Source organism: Octopus sinensis, linkage group LG25 (assembly GCF_006345805.1).
Source record: "Octopus sinensis linkage group LG25, ASM634580v1, whole genome shotgun sequence".
Taxonomy (NCBI): domain Eukaryota; kingdom Metazoa; phylum Mollusca; class Cephalopoda; order Octopoda; family Octopodidae; genus Octopus; species Octopus sinensis.
The window spans coordinates 20,261,377-20,279,368 of NC_043021.1; the positions used below are offsets into that span (position 1 = coordinate 20,261,377).

At 39.3% G+C, this 17,992-nt stretch overlaps 1 long non-coding RNA gene across 1 annotated transcript in view; it reads right to left on the minus strand.

Moving 5' to 3' along the window:
• Positions 1-2,689: 2,689 nt before the first annotated feature.
• Positions 2,690-17,992, minus strand: part of LOC118767846 — a 23,071-nt gene continuing 7,768 nt past the window's right edge. The window contains exons 2-3 of the long non-coding RNA XR_005003745.1: positions 10,650-10,846; positions 2,690-2,786 (exon numbers count right to left, since the gene is read on the minus strand). This is a non-coding gene — a long non-coding RNA (uncharacterized LOC118767846). The remainder of the gene's footprint in view (positions 2,787-10,649; positions 10,847-17,992) is intronic.

Here is a 17,992-nt window from a genome sequence, read left to right on the forward strand (position 1 = left end):
TCTATCGGTCTCTTTTGCCGAACCGCTAAGTGACGGGGACGTAAACACACCAGCATCAGTTGTCAAGCAATGCTAGGGGGACAAACACGCACACATACATACATATACATATATACGACAGGCTTCTTTCAGTTTCCGTCTACCAAATCCACTCACAAGGCATTGGTCGGCCCGGGGCTATAGCAGAAGACACTTGCCCAAGATGCCACGCAGCGGGACTGAACCCGGAACCATGTGGTTGGTAAACAAGCTACTTACCACACAGCCACTCCTGCGCCTATGTGCGTGTTTATGCATAACTGGGCCCTTTGCCCTTTCCTCCTCAAGACACCTCCCCATCACTTCTATAACAGCAGCTTTTCCTTGACACCAATAATCTTTCTCACTACATGGAACAGTTTCACTTGATATCCATCTCTCATGCTTAATACTGCCCCACTCCACACTGATCAACCCCTTTGGCCACCAGATTATCTCTCCTCCTTCTCTACCACCATAGATCTCATTCTTCCCATGCACTACACCTGCCTCTCTCTCTCTCTCTCTCCTCCCACTCTTAAAACTTACCCAACCACATTTCATCTCTCCTCTATCTACTGTATCATCATTATTATTCTGCTGCTCTTCCTCTCCATTCATCATCTGTCAACCATACCACTTATCCACCATTCCACTGTGTCTAATCTCTACAATTTTCACCTACTCTTCCTTATTTATCATACCTCAATAGCTGTTCTTCATTCATTACGTTCACCCTTTCACCCATTCCCATCTCTCACTCTACCCACACACACTCCTATTTCTTCTGTCCCACTCACTTTTTACCTTGCACGTCCACCCAGACATCTCATCACCACTATCTTCATCACTTCCCAGCTAGACCCCCAGTTACCTGCGCCTTCTCTTCTAAAACAGAGTAGCCACGTAACTCTTCTACAGCGAAAAAAAACAAAAAAAACCCTAATCTCTACTGAGCCCTTCTCTTGTATTTTGACCCCCATTCCTTGGGGGTCATAGTCTTTCCAGCTGAATGGTAACCTCACTTGTGCTGGTGACAAAAAAAAAAGAACCCTTCCCTGTACATGCTGTACAGTGGTTGGCATTAGGAAGAGCATCCAACTAGAGAAATCATACCAAAGTAGACAGTGTAGTATGTCACAGTCCTTGAGCTCCTCATGGATCCTATCACACAATGCAACCCAAATGGAACATCATCGTCATTTGATATCCACTTTTCCATGCTTGCATGGGTTGGAGAGAATTTGTTGAGACCAAAACTTTCTGTGGCTGGATTCACTTTCTGTTGCCAACCCTCACCTGTTTCCAGGTAAGGTGAGGTAATATTCCCCATAACATGACATGCTTTCACAGAAGATTGGAATCAAAGGACACTACTTTACCACTATCACATGATTTCAAGGCAAGGAGACAGTATCATACACACTTGTTTACATATATGGTAAAAGACACTTGCCCAGGGTGCCAGGAAAGTTGGACTGAAACTGAAAACATGTGGTTGGGAAGCAAACCTCTTACCACAAAGCAACACCTGTTTGAATTTCAACTTAAGAAGTGCTGTGCAGACCTTGCTATTACCATCATCGAAATCGAAAACACATTCACCGACAGGCATCCATGCTAGTGAAGTGCTAAGAGTACCTATTTCTTTACTACCCACAAGGGGCTAAACACAGAGGGGACAGACATAGGTATTAAGTCGATTACATCGACCTCAGTGCGTAACTGGTACTTATTTAATCGACCCCGAAAGGATGAAAGGCAAGGTCAACCTCGGTGGAATTTGAAAACGTAAAGGCAGATGAAATACTGCTAAGCATTCCACCCGGCGCGCTAACGTTTCTGCCAGCTCGCCGCTTTAGAGTGCTAAGAGTACCATCCAAATGTGATCGTTGCCAGAGCAACAAACTGACTTCCGTGCCAGTGGTACATAAAAAGCACCATTCGAGCGTGATCGTTACCTGCGTGGCACATGAAAAAACATTCAAGCAAAATCATTGCCAGTACCACCTGACTGGGCTTCATGCCGGTGGTACGTAAAAGCACCCACTACACTCTCGGAGTGTTTCTACAGCTGGATGCCCTTCCTAACACCAACCACTCCATGAGTATAGTGGGTGCTTTTTACGTGCCACCTGCACAGAGGCCAAGGGAGGCTGGCAACGACCACAATTTGTTGGTGCTTTTTATGTGCCGCCAGCACGGAAGCCAGTCAAGGCTGTGCTGGCATCGGCCACATTCGGATGGTACTTTTTACGTGCCACCAGCACGGGTATCACAACTACAATTTCCAATGCATTTGTATTATTGTTGGACAGCAAAAAGAATTTTTCTCTTTCCCCACAAAATAAACAAACAAATAAAAAAAAAGAAACATGAATTCAACCAGGTTTTGTGTGCCAGAAGTGTGATACTCCATGGAACTACGACGCTAAGATAACATAGAGAGAGGCAAAGAATATTCCTAGCATCGAACAAGAAATAAGTTGGTTACCCTGTTGTGTAGCAAAGTTGTTGCCTAATTTTCCGAAGTAAGCTTGGGTTTAGCAAATCTGTGACCAAAGATATTCCAACCATGACCATCCAGTCTCATCTTCTAACACTGTATCCATGACTACATTGCCCAATGTAGCCTTCCTTTTCTGTTATTTTTTAAAGGATTTGGCTCCTATTTCTAATTGGTCAAGCAACCACAAAGAAGTTTGGTGGTCTGTTGTTGTCTTGTGTCATAAAGCTTTGTGATCGATGGTAGCCAGGAAAGAGATGGGCTAAGAAAGATACAGAAGAGAGTCATTAGGTAGAACCTTGGAGTGGCAATAACAACCTCAGGAAACTCAACAAATAAATGACAAAAACAAATTCTGTGATACTTTGAAATGACTTAACCCTTTGGCATTTAAACCTAAACCGGCCCAAATATTCTACCCATTTTATGCTCAAACTGGTTAGATCTGGCCTCTCACACCTACCTTACAATGTCGTTCTAAAAAGGTCAGAAGGGAGTACAATTCCAGGAGAAAAGGGCATAATAACATTATTTAGATAGGCACACTTCTTTTCTAGAGGGGCACATGCCTCTCAGCCCCCCCCCCCCCGGTCCACCCTGGGCTTGGCAGATTAATCTGAATGCTAAAAGGTTAATCTTCAGTTACCAAAAACTAACAAAGAATTTCTGGCTTACTTTAGCATAGAATAACAGATAATGATAATAATTTCCATCATCATAGGCGCAGGAGTGGCTGTGTGGTAAGTAGCTTGCTAACCAACCACATGGTTCCGGGTTCAGTCCCACTGCGTGGCACCTTGGGCAAGTGTCTTCTGCTATAGCCTCGGGCCGACCAAAGCCTTGTGAGTGGATTTGGTAGACGGAAACTGAAGGAAGCCCGTTTGCTGGACATTGTTGTAGAGCTGAAAACGAGGCAATTTCTACACTTCTCCTCTGGAAGCCATCTACTCGCGATACCAGAGGGCGCACACTCTCCTACCCTGATGTAATCTCCAGGGATACAGGCATCCAGCAACAGGACCTCCGTAATGCAATGATGGACCGTGAAGTCTGGCGTAGCATGGTAAATTCCACTGTCTCGACTACAGTCGAACAATGATGGTGATGATGGTTGGTTGGTTGGTAGATATTAAAAAAGAAATCAAATAATAACCTTCATTCTATCTATCTATGATCAAGGAGATGTTAACTTTGTCATTATTTATGTTAATGTATGGATCATAAATTAACATGAAATTTTGATGAGAAGTTTTAAATAAGACCACTTTATGAGAGGTTGTGAAAAGTTCCTGGTTTTGGGTAAAAGAAAATACAGAAGAATCAGTTAATTATGATTTTATTGAACATATTCCCCTCTCAGATATTGATACACTTATTGCAGTGGTCCTTCAGTTTTTCTAAGACCTGTAAAAGAACTCGGAAGGTTAGGCCTCCAACGAGGCTTTTCATGAAACCCTCAAAGCCAGGAACCTTTCAGCACCCCCTTGTAAAACAAGAACCTGTACCATAGAATCAATGGCAGTCACAGAAGGTTTGATATCAAAAGGGTTAAACTGGGAAAACAATTAAGCCTATTACTCAAGAATTTGCAAGTGAGAGGTGTCAACTAACTCAACAAACGAAACAGGAACGGTGTCAGTCTTCGAAAACTGAAGAAGCTAAAATAACCAGTTAAACTTGTTCTGGTTTGTATTTAACAGTGAATAATGTAAATAGAAATGAGATGATTTTAAAGATTAGAGCCTAATTAGTAAGGTAAATTAACACAGTCACGTTATGTAGTAATGATTAGTGTCTCCTGGGGAGTCACTTGTCATATGTTCAGATTATATGTAAGACCAGCTTCTTCAGATATGACTATTGCTCTACTTAGAAAGCTTCTAGATGGCTGCTAGAAATAGCAGCCAAATCTCCATCAAATCACACTCTACTGATTTAAATAAGGGAAGAACATGTTAGATAATGTAGTCTTAACCCCTAAAAAAAGATGGGATGATCAAGGGTTGAATGTGCTTGACCATAAATCTGTCTGTTTATAAAGAGTTGATTTAGGATTAAACAACTTATTCCAGCAAAGAGACCTCTATGTGGCTGCTCGATCTGCTATAAACAGCAGCCAAAATCCACTTGAAATCACACCTTACTGCCTTGCATAAAGAAAAGACTGTTGGATCATAATTTTTATGTATCCCTAAAAAGGCAAGATGGCCAAGGCTGGATCACAGGTCTGCTTAAGCAGGGTTGATTTGAATCTAAACAACTGTTTGATCATCTGACCTCCTAGAAACTGCAGCCACAAATTGCATCCTGCTGCTTTAACCCTTTTGTTACCATTTTTCAGTTGAAAACCACACAACCTTTGTTTGAATTAACTTAGAAAATAATGAAGAATTTAGTATAATGACTGTCATATTAAGTTAGTGTTTGGAACATAATTTAATCTGTAATATTAGTTCTTAATTTTGGCACAAGGCCAGCAATTTCAGGAGAGGGTTACGTCAATTACATCAACCCCAGCGCTCAACTGGTACCTATTTTACTGATTCCAGCAGAATTTCAACTAAGAATGTAAAAACAAATGTAAGAAATGTGGCTAAACATTTCACCCAGCATGCTAATGGTTCTGCCAACTCACTGCCTTAACCCTTTAGCATTCAAACCGGCCATATCCGGCCAAAATATTTAACCTGTTTTATATTGAAACTGACCAGATCTCGCCTCTCACCTCAGCCCTACCATGTCATTCTAAAACTGAAAAATCACATCACTGAAATCTCTAAACTACAAGATAATGCATGATTGATTCAAACCATTTTAAATAAACAAACTTCACATTTGACAGAATAATCTGAACACTAAAGGGTTAATTTAATATGAAATATTAATGGAAAGTCTTAAATGAATATCACTTTAGAACAGGAATTTTGTATCATAGAAACAAGGGCAGGGACAGGCATGTTAGCATCAAAATGGTTAAAAAGAAAGAGGGGACATTGGACAATGTAGTCCTAGATAGACGAAAAGCTGTGATGGTGGGATGGTCGAGGTTGGTATGATTTGGATCATAGGTAGGTCTGCTCAAACACAGCAGACCTGAGGCTAAATGAAACAAACAACTTGTTCCAATTTGCACCAAAATAATAACTAATAATTCAACATGATAAACGGTTACAGTGAAGAACCTGTTGAGAAGGTAGAGAGACTTCTAAAAGATTAGAACTTCCATAGGTGCAGGCAATGGCGTGTGGTAAGAAGCTTGGTTCCCAACACATGGTTTTGGGTTCAGTCCCAATGCATGGCACCTTGGGCAAGTATCTTCTACATCTGACCTACTAGAAACTGCAGCCATAAATTGCATCCTACTGCTTTAACCCTACCAGTGATGTTGCAACTCATTTCTACAGCTGAGTGGACTGGAGCAATATGAAATAAAGTGTCTTGCTCAAGAGCACAACACACAGCCAGGTCTAGGAATCAAACTCACTACCTCATGACTGTGAGTGCAGTGCTCTAACCACTGAGCCATGCACCTTCTTATATATGTCTGAATAAAAGGCAGAATTATTTCAAGCTGACCGAAGCCTTGAGTGGAATTAGTAGATGGAAACGGAAATAACCCTGTTGTGTGTGTGTGTGTTTTCATGTTAGTCCCCACCACGATTTGAAAACCACTGCCACTTAGCAGTTGGGCCAATAGAACAAGCACTAGGATTTAAAAAGTAAGTATGGGCGCAGGAGTGGCTGTGTGGTAAGTAGCTTGCTAACCAACCACATGGTTCCGGGTTCAGTCCCACTGCTATAGCCCCGGGCCTTGTGAGTGGATTTGGTAGACGGAAACTGAAAGAAGCCTGTCGTATATATGTGTGTGTGTGTATTTGTCCCCCTAGCATTGCTTGACAACCGATGCTAGTGTGTTTACGTCCCCGTCACGTAGCGGTTCGGCAAAAAGAGACCGATAGAATAAGTACTGAGCTTACAAAGAATAAGTCCCGGGGTCGATTTGCTCGACTAAAGGCGATGCTCCAGCATGGCCGCAGTCAAATGACTGAAACAAGCACAAGGGGTCGATTTGTTCGGCTAAATCCCTTCAAGGAGATGCCCCAGTATGGCCACAGTTTAATGACTCAAACAAGTAAAGGATAAAACCCTGTAATTCAACCTGATAAACCTAATGGGTAGAGAGGAAGGAGAACCAGCCGTGAAGGTAACACAAACTTCAAAAGATTTAGACTTTCACAACAGTTCAGCTACTGTTATTATAGAAAAAAATAAATAAGTGGATTTAAAAAAATTTATTATCAGAATTCACATTCCACAACAATGTCCATGTACTAATTTCTTATCTGGCCAGATAAAACTAGTTCAATAATTCTTTTGACTATATACTAGGTGGAAAGCATTTTAAAAAAGGTCAGAAGTTTGTTACACTTAGAAATGTCTTGAATGAACTGTTTTGAATACTGCATGAACTTAGCATTGATTTAATGTTCTTTGTGATTGTGTAACAAGCAAATATTTGCCATGTGTACGGTCATACGCTCAAACTTGGATCAAACCTTCAGTCAATCATCATCGTTTAGCGTCTGCTTTCCATGCTAGCATGGGTTGGACGGTTCGACCGGGGTCTGGGAAACCAGGAGGCTGCACCAGGCTCCATTCTGATCTGGCAGTGTTTCTACAGCTGGATGCCCTTCCTAACGCCAACCACTCCGAGAGTGTAGTGGGTGCTTTTTACGTGCTACCAGCACTGGTGCCAGGGGATATTCTACATATGATTTTCTAAGGGGTGGAGGCACATGGCTTAGTGATTAAGGGCGTTGCATTCATGATTGCAGTTTCAATTCCTGGATCAGGCAACTCATTGTTATTGAGCAAAATACTTTATTTCACATTGTTTCAGTTCACTCAGCTGGAAAAAAATGAGTAATCCTGCAATGGACTGGTGCCCTGTCCAGGTGGGGAACATATAAACCAGGAAACCATGAAACTAGCCCTATGGGTCTACATGACTTGGCAATGAACTTTACTTCTTAATTTTACTTTCTGAGGGACTGTGGTCTATTGGATAAAACAAATTAAGCATGTTCCCTTTTAACTACCAATTGCTGTTCATTTCACAGACTTCTACACAGAGTGAACTTTGCTAAAGAGACCCAAAAGCTAAGTAGTTTGATGTTAAACCAGGTAAGATTGACTCTACTACAGACACAGCCTGTCTCATGGAGTTCCACATAGCACATGTTTAACCCTTTTGTTACCATATTTCTGTAAAATAACTGAGTTATCATAAAGCTGGTGCTTAAAATAATGTGGAAGGTTTAAATTTAGACCACTTGAAAATAGGAAGGTTGTATTAGAAAATCAGGGCTGCTCCCAAACGGGGTTGATATAGAAAGAGGCCAAACTAGGATTTGGTAGAAGACACTGGAATCAGACTTGGATCTACACAACCATGCTTGTATAGGAATATGTATTTTCCTTAGTGATATAATAACACTTTATACAGATTTCGCTCTGCTTTATAAAACAACAACAAGCAGATATTAAAGGATGATGATAAAGCAGATAACATTCTATAGAAAGAGTTATTACATCACTAGTAAAAATACACATTGCTAAACAGGCATGGCTATGTAAGTAATAGCCAAATCTGATTCCAGTGTCTTCTAGCATACTCTCAATTCCATTCAAGAATTGTGAAGGAAACTCGTTTGACCCTTTCGATACCAACCTTCCCGAGACCACTCCTGATTTTCTGATACGAAACAAACTTCCTGTTTTAAAAGTGATTTTAATAAAAACCTTCCCTCAATGTTCCAAACACCATTTCAATAACCCTTTAGCAATTTAATCCAATGACTCTCAACCGGGGTCCATATGACATTTAAGGGCTCATATAAGATTTTGTTGTTAAAATCTATAAACAATAAATTAGTTATACTTCTACACTACTTAAAATATTAAATATTTTTTATTATACAATTCCTAATAATATTTAATTATAAAAATATAATAAGGTTTTTAAAACATTGAATGGCTATGAGGGTCCAACTGAGCAAAATACGAATCAAAGGAGTCCTTAGGTAAAAAATGGTTGAGGACCTCCAATTTAATATTCTGGCTCAAATATTCTACCTGTTTTATGTTCAAACTAACCAGATCTGGCTTCTCACACCTACCCTTGAATGTCTTTCTAAAAATAAACAATCACATCATCAAAATCTCAAAGTTATGAGATAATACATGATTAATTCTAAACAATGTGAATAAATAAGCATTTGCCAGCGCTGCCGGACTGGCTCCTGTGCAAGGTGGCACGTAAAAAGCACCATTTGAGCGCGGCCGATGCCACTACCACCTGACTGGCCCTCATGGTGGTGGTACGTAAAAGTATCCACTACACTCTCGGAGTGGTTGGTGTTACGAAGGGCATCCAGCTGTAGAAACTTTGCCAGATTAGATTGGAGCCTGGTGCAGCCTTTTGGCTTGCCAGCCCTCAGTCAAACCGTCCAACCCATGCCAGCAGGGAAAGCAGACGATGATGATGACGATACATTAGACAAAGTAATCTAGATGCTGAAGGGTTAATGATACTTTACAAAATTCTTTGCTACTTCCAAAATTAATTGAAACAAAAGCAAGGCATTGAAGCAGAAATATGGCAACAAAGGTATTAACATTGATAAAGTTACATGGCTAAGTTCTTTGTTATTTATCAAAATTAACTGAAATAAAAGTAGTGTATCTTAACAGAAATATGGTGGCAAAAGGGTTAAACAGGTAATCCACATAACTCCATAACTTGTACGGATTACCTGTTTAATTCCTTTGTGTTCTCTTATTCACAACATCACAAGTCAATGATATATATTGGGATGTCAGAGAAATTTGTTTGTTTCCTTCCAATGTTATTTGAATTAATATGAAATATATGTTTTTTTTATAGTGGTTTATGTGTTCTTTTTTTGTTTTGTTTTCGTAGTTCTATTTTTCTTGTACAACTTTTGCTTATCACTTTTGAAATTTGAATAAATTTTATCTCTTTTCAGACATATAACGATGAAGTGCTAAGTAGAAAAAAAAAGAACCCCAACTATTTTCAACACCTGCCTCTCATTGTTTTCAATCAAGGTTCCAAAGCTATGAAAGACACTCAAGACATTTATGTTGTGTACAAAGATGGTGCTATTACTGAAAGAACAGCTCAGAAATGGTTTTCACACTTCAAGGAAGGGAAATTCAACCCCACAGACTGCCCACATTCTGACCAACATGTTCAGTTCAATGAGGATCCGTTGAACAAAATCATCCAAAAGGATCCGCACCAATCCACCAGGAAACCAGTCCAGGAGATGGGATGCTTTCAAGACCCTACAACTCATCACATTCACTCAATGTTGTTTGTTCCTCCTCGAGCCATGCCTGGCTCATAAGGGCCGGTTTCCCGGTTTCTTGGCGTATAGGTTCCCCACCTGGACAGGATGCCGGTCCGTCACAGGTGAGCTGCACGATGCAGGAGGAAAGAGTGAGAAAAAGTTGTGGCAAAAGAATCAGCAGAAGTTCACCATTACCTTCTGCCGGAGCTGCGTGGGGCTTAGGTGTTTCGCTCATAAACACACACATCACCCGGTCTGAGATTTGAACCCACAATCCCTCGACCTTGAGTCCGCTGCTCTAACCACTAGGCCATGTGCCTCCACACATTCACTCAATAGGTAAGGTCCTGTGATTTCTACCATCAAGGCATTGACAAGAAGTTGTAAACAATGAAGGAGAATAGATATCTGACTGGTTTGTTAAAATTGTTGATGGAAAAAAAAAAGGGATCAACCCTTTAACATTCAACTTACTTCATATTCTTTTAAATTAATCACTCATTATCTTCTAGTTTTAAAATTTTGATGATATGATTGTGTATTTTTAGAATGACATTGTAGGGTAGGTGTGAGAAGCCAGATCTGGCTGGTTTAAACAAAAAAATATTTGGCCCAGATATGGCCAGTTTAAATGCTAAAGGGTTAAAATAATGGAAAAAAAACTTATCTGACAGCCCAATACTACAAGGAAATAATGTGAAACAGATGTAGTTTAAAACCGTACCAAAGACTTAAATAAAGGGGTTTACCTTAAAGCTCAGTAACTCTAATCAGACAAATATTTTTAGTAGCATGTTGGTGCTTAATCCCAAGTCAACCCTGAATGAGCAGATATAGGATCAAAGGCTTCCCGTATATGACCCTACAGTCTTGTCTTTTGATAGGACACAGACATAGGAGCCTGGTGCAGTCTGCCGACTTGTTGGTTCCTGTTGAACTGTTCAACCTAGGCCAGCACGGAAAAAAGAGACATTAACCCCTTTTGTTACTGTATTTATTTTGAGATGCTCCGTATTTCTTTCAATTACTTTAAATATAACAAAGAATTTAGTAAAATAACTTAGTTATCATTCAGCTAGTGTTAGGAACATAAATTGTGACTAAGGTTTGGTGGAAGATTTTAATTCAGAACTTTTGAAAACAAGACATTTGTACTCAGAGCCGGAGCCGGTTTCAGCTGGGTTGGTATCAAAAGGGTTAAGGATTGTTTCTCTATTATATATTTTAACCTTTTTCTTACCATATTTCTGTTGAGATGCTCTGTGTTTCTTTCAATTAATTTTAAATATAACAAAGAATTTAGTAAAATAACTTAGTTATCGTTCAGCTAGTGTTAGGAACATAAATTGTGACTAAGGTTTGGTGGAAGATTTTAATTCAAAACTTACAAAAACAAGACATTTGTACTACAGAGCCAGAGCCGGTTTCAGCCGGGTTGGTAACGAAAGGGTTAAATGATGACGATGATTATGATGCCTCATATTAAAGAGATTATTGACAAAATGTTGGCTTCAATGTATGAGAACCTAAAAATGTAAGCATCAGCTGGAAATTCAATCTATTTTCATTGTTTGATGTTTTAGTATATCACCATTATGCTTGTAGCCTGTACTAACCTTTCCCTATTGTTTAAAAAAAAGTTAGGAATGAAAGTTGTTTTGTAATAAGCACTTAAATAAATAAATTAAATGAATTGATATCCGTTTTTTTTTTTTTTTTAATATTTGAAAATTCCTATCATTCTTAAGTTATGATCAAATATTAAAAAAATGTTTTGGAAACCAAATAGCCAAACAAGGAAGGAAGGAGTGGAGGGCGCAGTTCTATAACAATCTAACTCATTCGGCAGAGGTTGACAGTTAATCAAAATGATATGATAATTATACATTTAAATAAATCAATGAAAAATTTTATTGGAAAAAAGGAAGGAAAGCACTCCATATTAAAAGAAACAAATCAATAATATTATCACAATATTTTGTTAATCAAAATACTTTCTTCTATTCCTAAAATATGACTAAGAAATAATTGATATTAGTCATTTTTTAAATAATTTTGTTATGAAAGATGGAAGACGAAGTAACCTTCATATGCACTGTTGGTTTATATGCTTTGGTTAGGTGGAGGATCACTAATAAAACCATTCACACACACACACAGACAGGTATATAGATAGATAGATAGATAGGCAATAAGAACAGTCATGGCTGAGTGGTAAGAAATTTGCTTCCCAGCCATATGGTTCCAGGTTCAATCCCAGTAAGTGGCATGTTATGCAAGTGTTTTCTGCTATCGTTCTGGGCTGACCCAAGTCTTGTTAGTGAATTTGGTAATCAGAAACTAAAAGAAGCCTGAATTATATACACATATGTGTGTGTGTGTGTGTGTGTGTGTTAACCCTTTTAATACCAACCTGGCTGAAATCGCCCCTGGCTCTGTAGTACAAATGTCTTGAATTAAAATCTTCCACCAAACCTTAGTCACAATTCATGTTCCTAACACCAGCTGAATGATAACTAAGTTATTTTACTAAATTCTTTGTTATATTTAAAGTAATTGAAAGAAACACAGAGCATCTCAACAAAAATATGGTAACAAAAGGGTTAACAAATGATTAATTTAACCCTTTCGATACCAACCCGGCTGAAACCGGCTCTGGCTCTGTAATACAAATCTCTTGTTTTCATAAGTTTTGAATTAAAATCTTCCACTAAACCTTAGTCACATAAAAAGTGGCACGTAAAAAGCACCCACTACACTCTCAGAGTGGTTGGCATTAGGAAGGGCATCCAGCTGTAGAAACTCTGCCAGATCAAGACTGGAGCTTGGTGCAGCCATCTGGTTTGCCAGCCCACAGTCAAACCGTCCAACCCATGCCAGCATGGAAAGCGGACGTTAAACGACGACGATGATGATGATGATTGAAACGACTCTCATTAGCTCAGGTGAAGGTAGTTGTCAAGTAATGTGATGAATGACAGCTATTTATTTGTGATAAAACCTGCAGCATTGATTTCTTCTGCCTCTGACAACACATCATAACTTTTTTTGTCTCATTTAATAATCAATACTGTCAACCATCATATAAAGATTTAATCATTTTACTAACAACTACAATAACAACAACAAACATGAATTTGATTGTTTTTTAATGAATCTGCATTTGTAGTTTGTACTTAGTTTGAAATAAAGAAGAGTTGGCAGTAAGAAGAAAATTAATTATTTAGGCGCAGGAGTGGCTGTGTAGTAAATAGCTTGCTTACCAACCACATGGTTCCGGGTTCAGTCCCACTGCATGGCACCTTAGGGCAAGTGTCTTCTACTATAGCCTTGGGCTGACCAAAGCCTTGTGAGTGGATTTGGTAGACGGAAACTGAAAGAAGCCCGTTGTATATATGTACATATATATATATGTGTATGTATATGTGTGTGCATGCTTGTGTATCTGTGTTTGGCACCTACTCCAACATCGTTTGACAACCAATGCTGGTGTGAGAAATAAAAGAGAAATAAAAGAGAAACACCCATAAATTTGTCTACAAACCATAATTCTAATTCTATATTAAAGAAATACAGGTGTCTGTGCACAACTCTTCTAAACAAGCTATACCAATTACAAGTTCACAATCACACCACAATATCAGTAGACCTGACTTAAATAAATAAACTGAATGGAAGGAGAAAGAAAAAGTGAAATGTACTGATGTGTGTGTGTGTGTGTACACAACATTTTGATCCGATTAGGCACAGGAGTGGCTGTGTGGTAAGTAGCTTGCTAACCAACCACATGGTTCCGGGTTCAGTCCCACTGTGTGGCACCTTGGGCAAGTGTCTTCTGCTGTAGCCCCGGGCCGACCAATGCCTTGTGAGTGGATTTGGTAGACAGAAACTGAAAGAAGCCTGTCATATATATGTATATATATATATATATATATATATATATATATATATATATATATGTATGTATGTGTGTGTGTTTGTGTGTCTGTGTTTGTCCCCTAGCATTGCTTGACAACCGATGCTGGTGTGTTTACGTCCCCGTCACTTAGCGGTTCGGCAAAAGAGATCGAGAGAATAAGTACTGAGCTTACAAAGAATAAGTCCCGGGGTCGATTTGCTCGACTAAAGGCGGTGCTCCAGCATGGCTGCAGTCAAAATGACTGAAACAAGTAAAAGAGAGAGAATTAGCTCATCATTTAGCATCTGCTTTCCATACTGGTATGGATGAGATGGTTTGACTGGAACTGGTTAGCTGGGGAGCTGCACCAGGCTCCAAACTGCTAAGTTAAGGGGATATAAACAAACTAACATCAACTGTCAAGTAGTAGTCACACACACACACACACACAAAGGACTTCTTTCAGTTTTGGTTGGCCTCAGGTGTGCGGGTGTTTCTGTTTGTTTTGAAACATCATCTCAAATCAGTGTTGGTTTGTTTATGTCTTTATAGCTTAGTGATTCAGTAAAAGAGTAACAATAGAATAAGTACCATATTTAAAAAAATAAGTACTGGGGTTGATTTGTTAGATTAAAACACTTCAAAGCAGTACCTCAATATGGGCAGTGTCCAATGACTGAAACAAGTAAAACCTAAAAAATAAAGAAAGAAAAAAACAATCCAACTCACTATTTTCAAGATAGCATGTTAGCACTTATATAAAAATATAGTATAAGTCTGATTATCTATGGTAGAATGTAAAGCTCAGACTCTACAATTAATAATTAATTAATAACAAACCTAACATGGGAAATAAATGAAGTCTTCCAATCAAATAAAATAATGATGACATACATATATATATATACATACATAATACACACACACACACACACACATATATATAGATATATATATATATATATATATATACATACATAAAACATATATATATATATACACATACATAAAAGATTCGAGCGAGGTCGTTGCCAGTACCGCCTGACCAGCACGTAAAAGCACCCACTACACCCTCGGAGTGGTTGGCGTTAGGAAGGGCATCAAGCTGTAGAAACTCTGCCAGATCAAGATTGAAGCCTGGTGCAGCCATCTGGTTGCCCAGCCCTGTCAAATCGTCCAACCCATGCTAGCATGGAAAGCGGACGTTATACGATGATGATGATGATACATACATATACATACATACATACACATATATATATATATATAATATTAATTAGAGACAAAACCACTATTTTGTAAAACAAACAAGGAAAGACTTAATCAATACATAAAATTTACTTTATTTTTACTTTTTATTAAAATTTTATGTATTGATTAAGTCTTTCCTTGTTTGTTTTACAAAATAGTGGTTTTGTCTCTAATTAATATTATATAATATTTTACCATAAAATTGGATTTAATCCTAAATCTGATTTTTTCCCTGTAAATTTGGATTTATTCCCTAATATTTATTATTATATATATATATATATATATATATATATATACATATATATATATATATATATATGTATATATAGGCGCAGGAGTGGCTGTGTGGTAAGTAGCTTGCTAACCAACCACATGGTTCCAGGTTCAGTCCCACAGCGTGGCATCTTGGGCAAGTGTCTTCTACTATAGCCTCGGGCCGACCAAAGCCCTGTGAGTGGATTTGGTAGACGGAAATTGAAGAAGCCTGTCGTATATATATATATATATGTGTGTGTGTGTGTTTGTCTGTGTTCGTCCCCCTAGCATTGCTTGACAACCGATGCTGGTGTGTTTACGTCCCTGTAACTTTGCGGTTCGGCAAAAGAGACTGATAGAATAAGTACTGGGCTTACAAAAAGAATAAGTCCCGGGGTCGATTTGCTCGTCTAAAGGCGGTGCTCCAGCATGGCCACAGTCAAATGACTGAAACAAGTAAAAGAGTATATATCTATATATATATATATATATTTATCTGTGTGCGTATGTATGTATGTATATATAAACATATATGCAAATATATACATACATACACAATGTAAAAACCTAGCCAATTACTCGTTTAAATATGCAAAACTATAAACTCCAGTGGGAAATCCAAAGCAAATTATCTAAATAGGTTATACATAAAGTGGTAATATTGATCTGTGTCCTGATTTCACACACACACACATACATGTGCTTGTGTGTACACATATATGTATGTGTATAGATGTATGGGTGTATGCATATCTATCTATATATATATATCACCATCTGAAGGTGGCCGATGCCAGTGCCGCCTCGACTGGCTTCCGTGCCGGTGGCACGTAAAATGCACCAATCTGATTGTGGCCGTTGCCAGCCTCGCCTGGCACCTGTGCAGGTGGCACGTAAAAAGCACCCACTACACTCACGGAGTGGTTGGCGTTAGGAAGGGCATCAAGCTGTAGAAACACTGCCAGATCAGACTGGAGCCTGGTGCAGCCTTCTGACGTCCCAGATCCCCGGTCGAACCGTCCAACCCATGCTAGCACGGAAAACGGACGTTAAACGATGATGATGATGATGATGATGACCGTGACCGACCAGGCTATCAGATATTGCTACACATCGCTGGTCACAATGCGCTTTGCATTGCTTTAGCCTTCAAATGACGCCACCCCGCTGGCTAAGCGAGCAGGCCAACAGAAGAAAGAGTGAGAGAAAGTTGTGGCGAAAGACTACAGCAGGGATCGCCCCCCCCCCCCATCAGCCGAAGGCTCGTGGAGCTTTTAGGCGTCTTCGCTCAATAAATACTGACGACTGGTCTGGGAATTGAAACCGCAATCCTATAACCGCGAGTCCACTGCCCTAACCACTGGGCCATTACGCCTCCACACACACATTAGAGTGTGGCCATGGTTGGGCACCGACTTGAGGAATTTTTATCAAGTGAATCGACCCCAGTGCTTATTTATTTATTTTTTTAATCTGGTCCTTATTCCATCGGTCTCCTTTACTGGACTGCAAATGTTATAGACGTAAACACACCAACACCTGTTGTCAAGTGGTGGTGGGGGACAGATACAGACACAATGACCTACATACACACACACACACACAGTGGGCTTCTTTCAGTTTCCGTCTACCAAATCCATTCACAAAGCTTTGGTCGGCCCAAGGCTACAGTGGAAGACACTAGTTCAAGGTGTCACACAGTGGAACCGAACCCAGAACCATGCTGTTGGGAAGCAAACTTCTCACCACACAGCCACGATGATATAGATACATAGATAAATGGTTCATCTTTTACTTATTTCATTCACGAGACGGGGGCCACGCTGGGGCACCAGCTTGAAAAGTATAGTCGAACAAATCGACCCCAGTACTTATTTATAAGGGCCATCTTTCGTTTTCACACGCAGACTTGTCCTCATTGTTCGGAACAATAATATGGTCCCATATGATCGAATTTTGACAGTTCTGAGGGGTATACCGAAAGAATGCCTTTTAAGTCTGGTACTTACATTATCGGCCTCTTTTTGCCGAACCGCTACAGGGATGTAAACAAAACTACACCGGTTGTCGAGCACATGTGTGTGTGTGGGGGAGGAACACGAAAACACACAGGACGGGCTTCTTTCAGTTTCTGTCAATCAAATACACTTACAAGACTTTGACTCGTAACCGGGACACACAGACACACGTTTGCTTTGGGTCCCTTCATGTCTACTTTGTTTTCAGGCGTGTTTTCGACGATAAATCTTCGATTATTTCTGAGATGAAATTCTATGGCGATCTTTGGGTTAGAATATGACACTTTCCCCTTTCTTTAACCCACTTTCTACGAAAGTTCAGAAGATCTTATCTCTCCTTTTCCTTAAGCCTGCGGATGCGGCCACCTTCTTGTTTAATTAAAATAAAATGGTTTGATTGTTTTGAATTTTGTTGTTTAAAATCAGGAAGAAAAAAAAATTAAGAGAATAAGTCTTCTAAATATTTTATACCTCACGATGGAGCCTGTATCTATACAGTCACTCGACCTGCTAGAAATCGCAGCCAATGCTACCAATTTTAAATTTAATAACAAATGAAAAAAATAAACTGCAAAAACAACAACCAAAGAAAAATTTTAAACAGACACCAACACAACAGGAACAACAAAAAAAAAACATTCTTAGAAATACATCAAAACACTTCTGT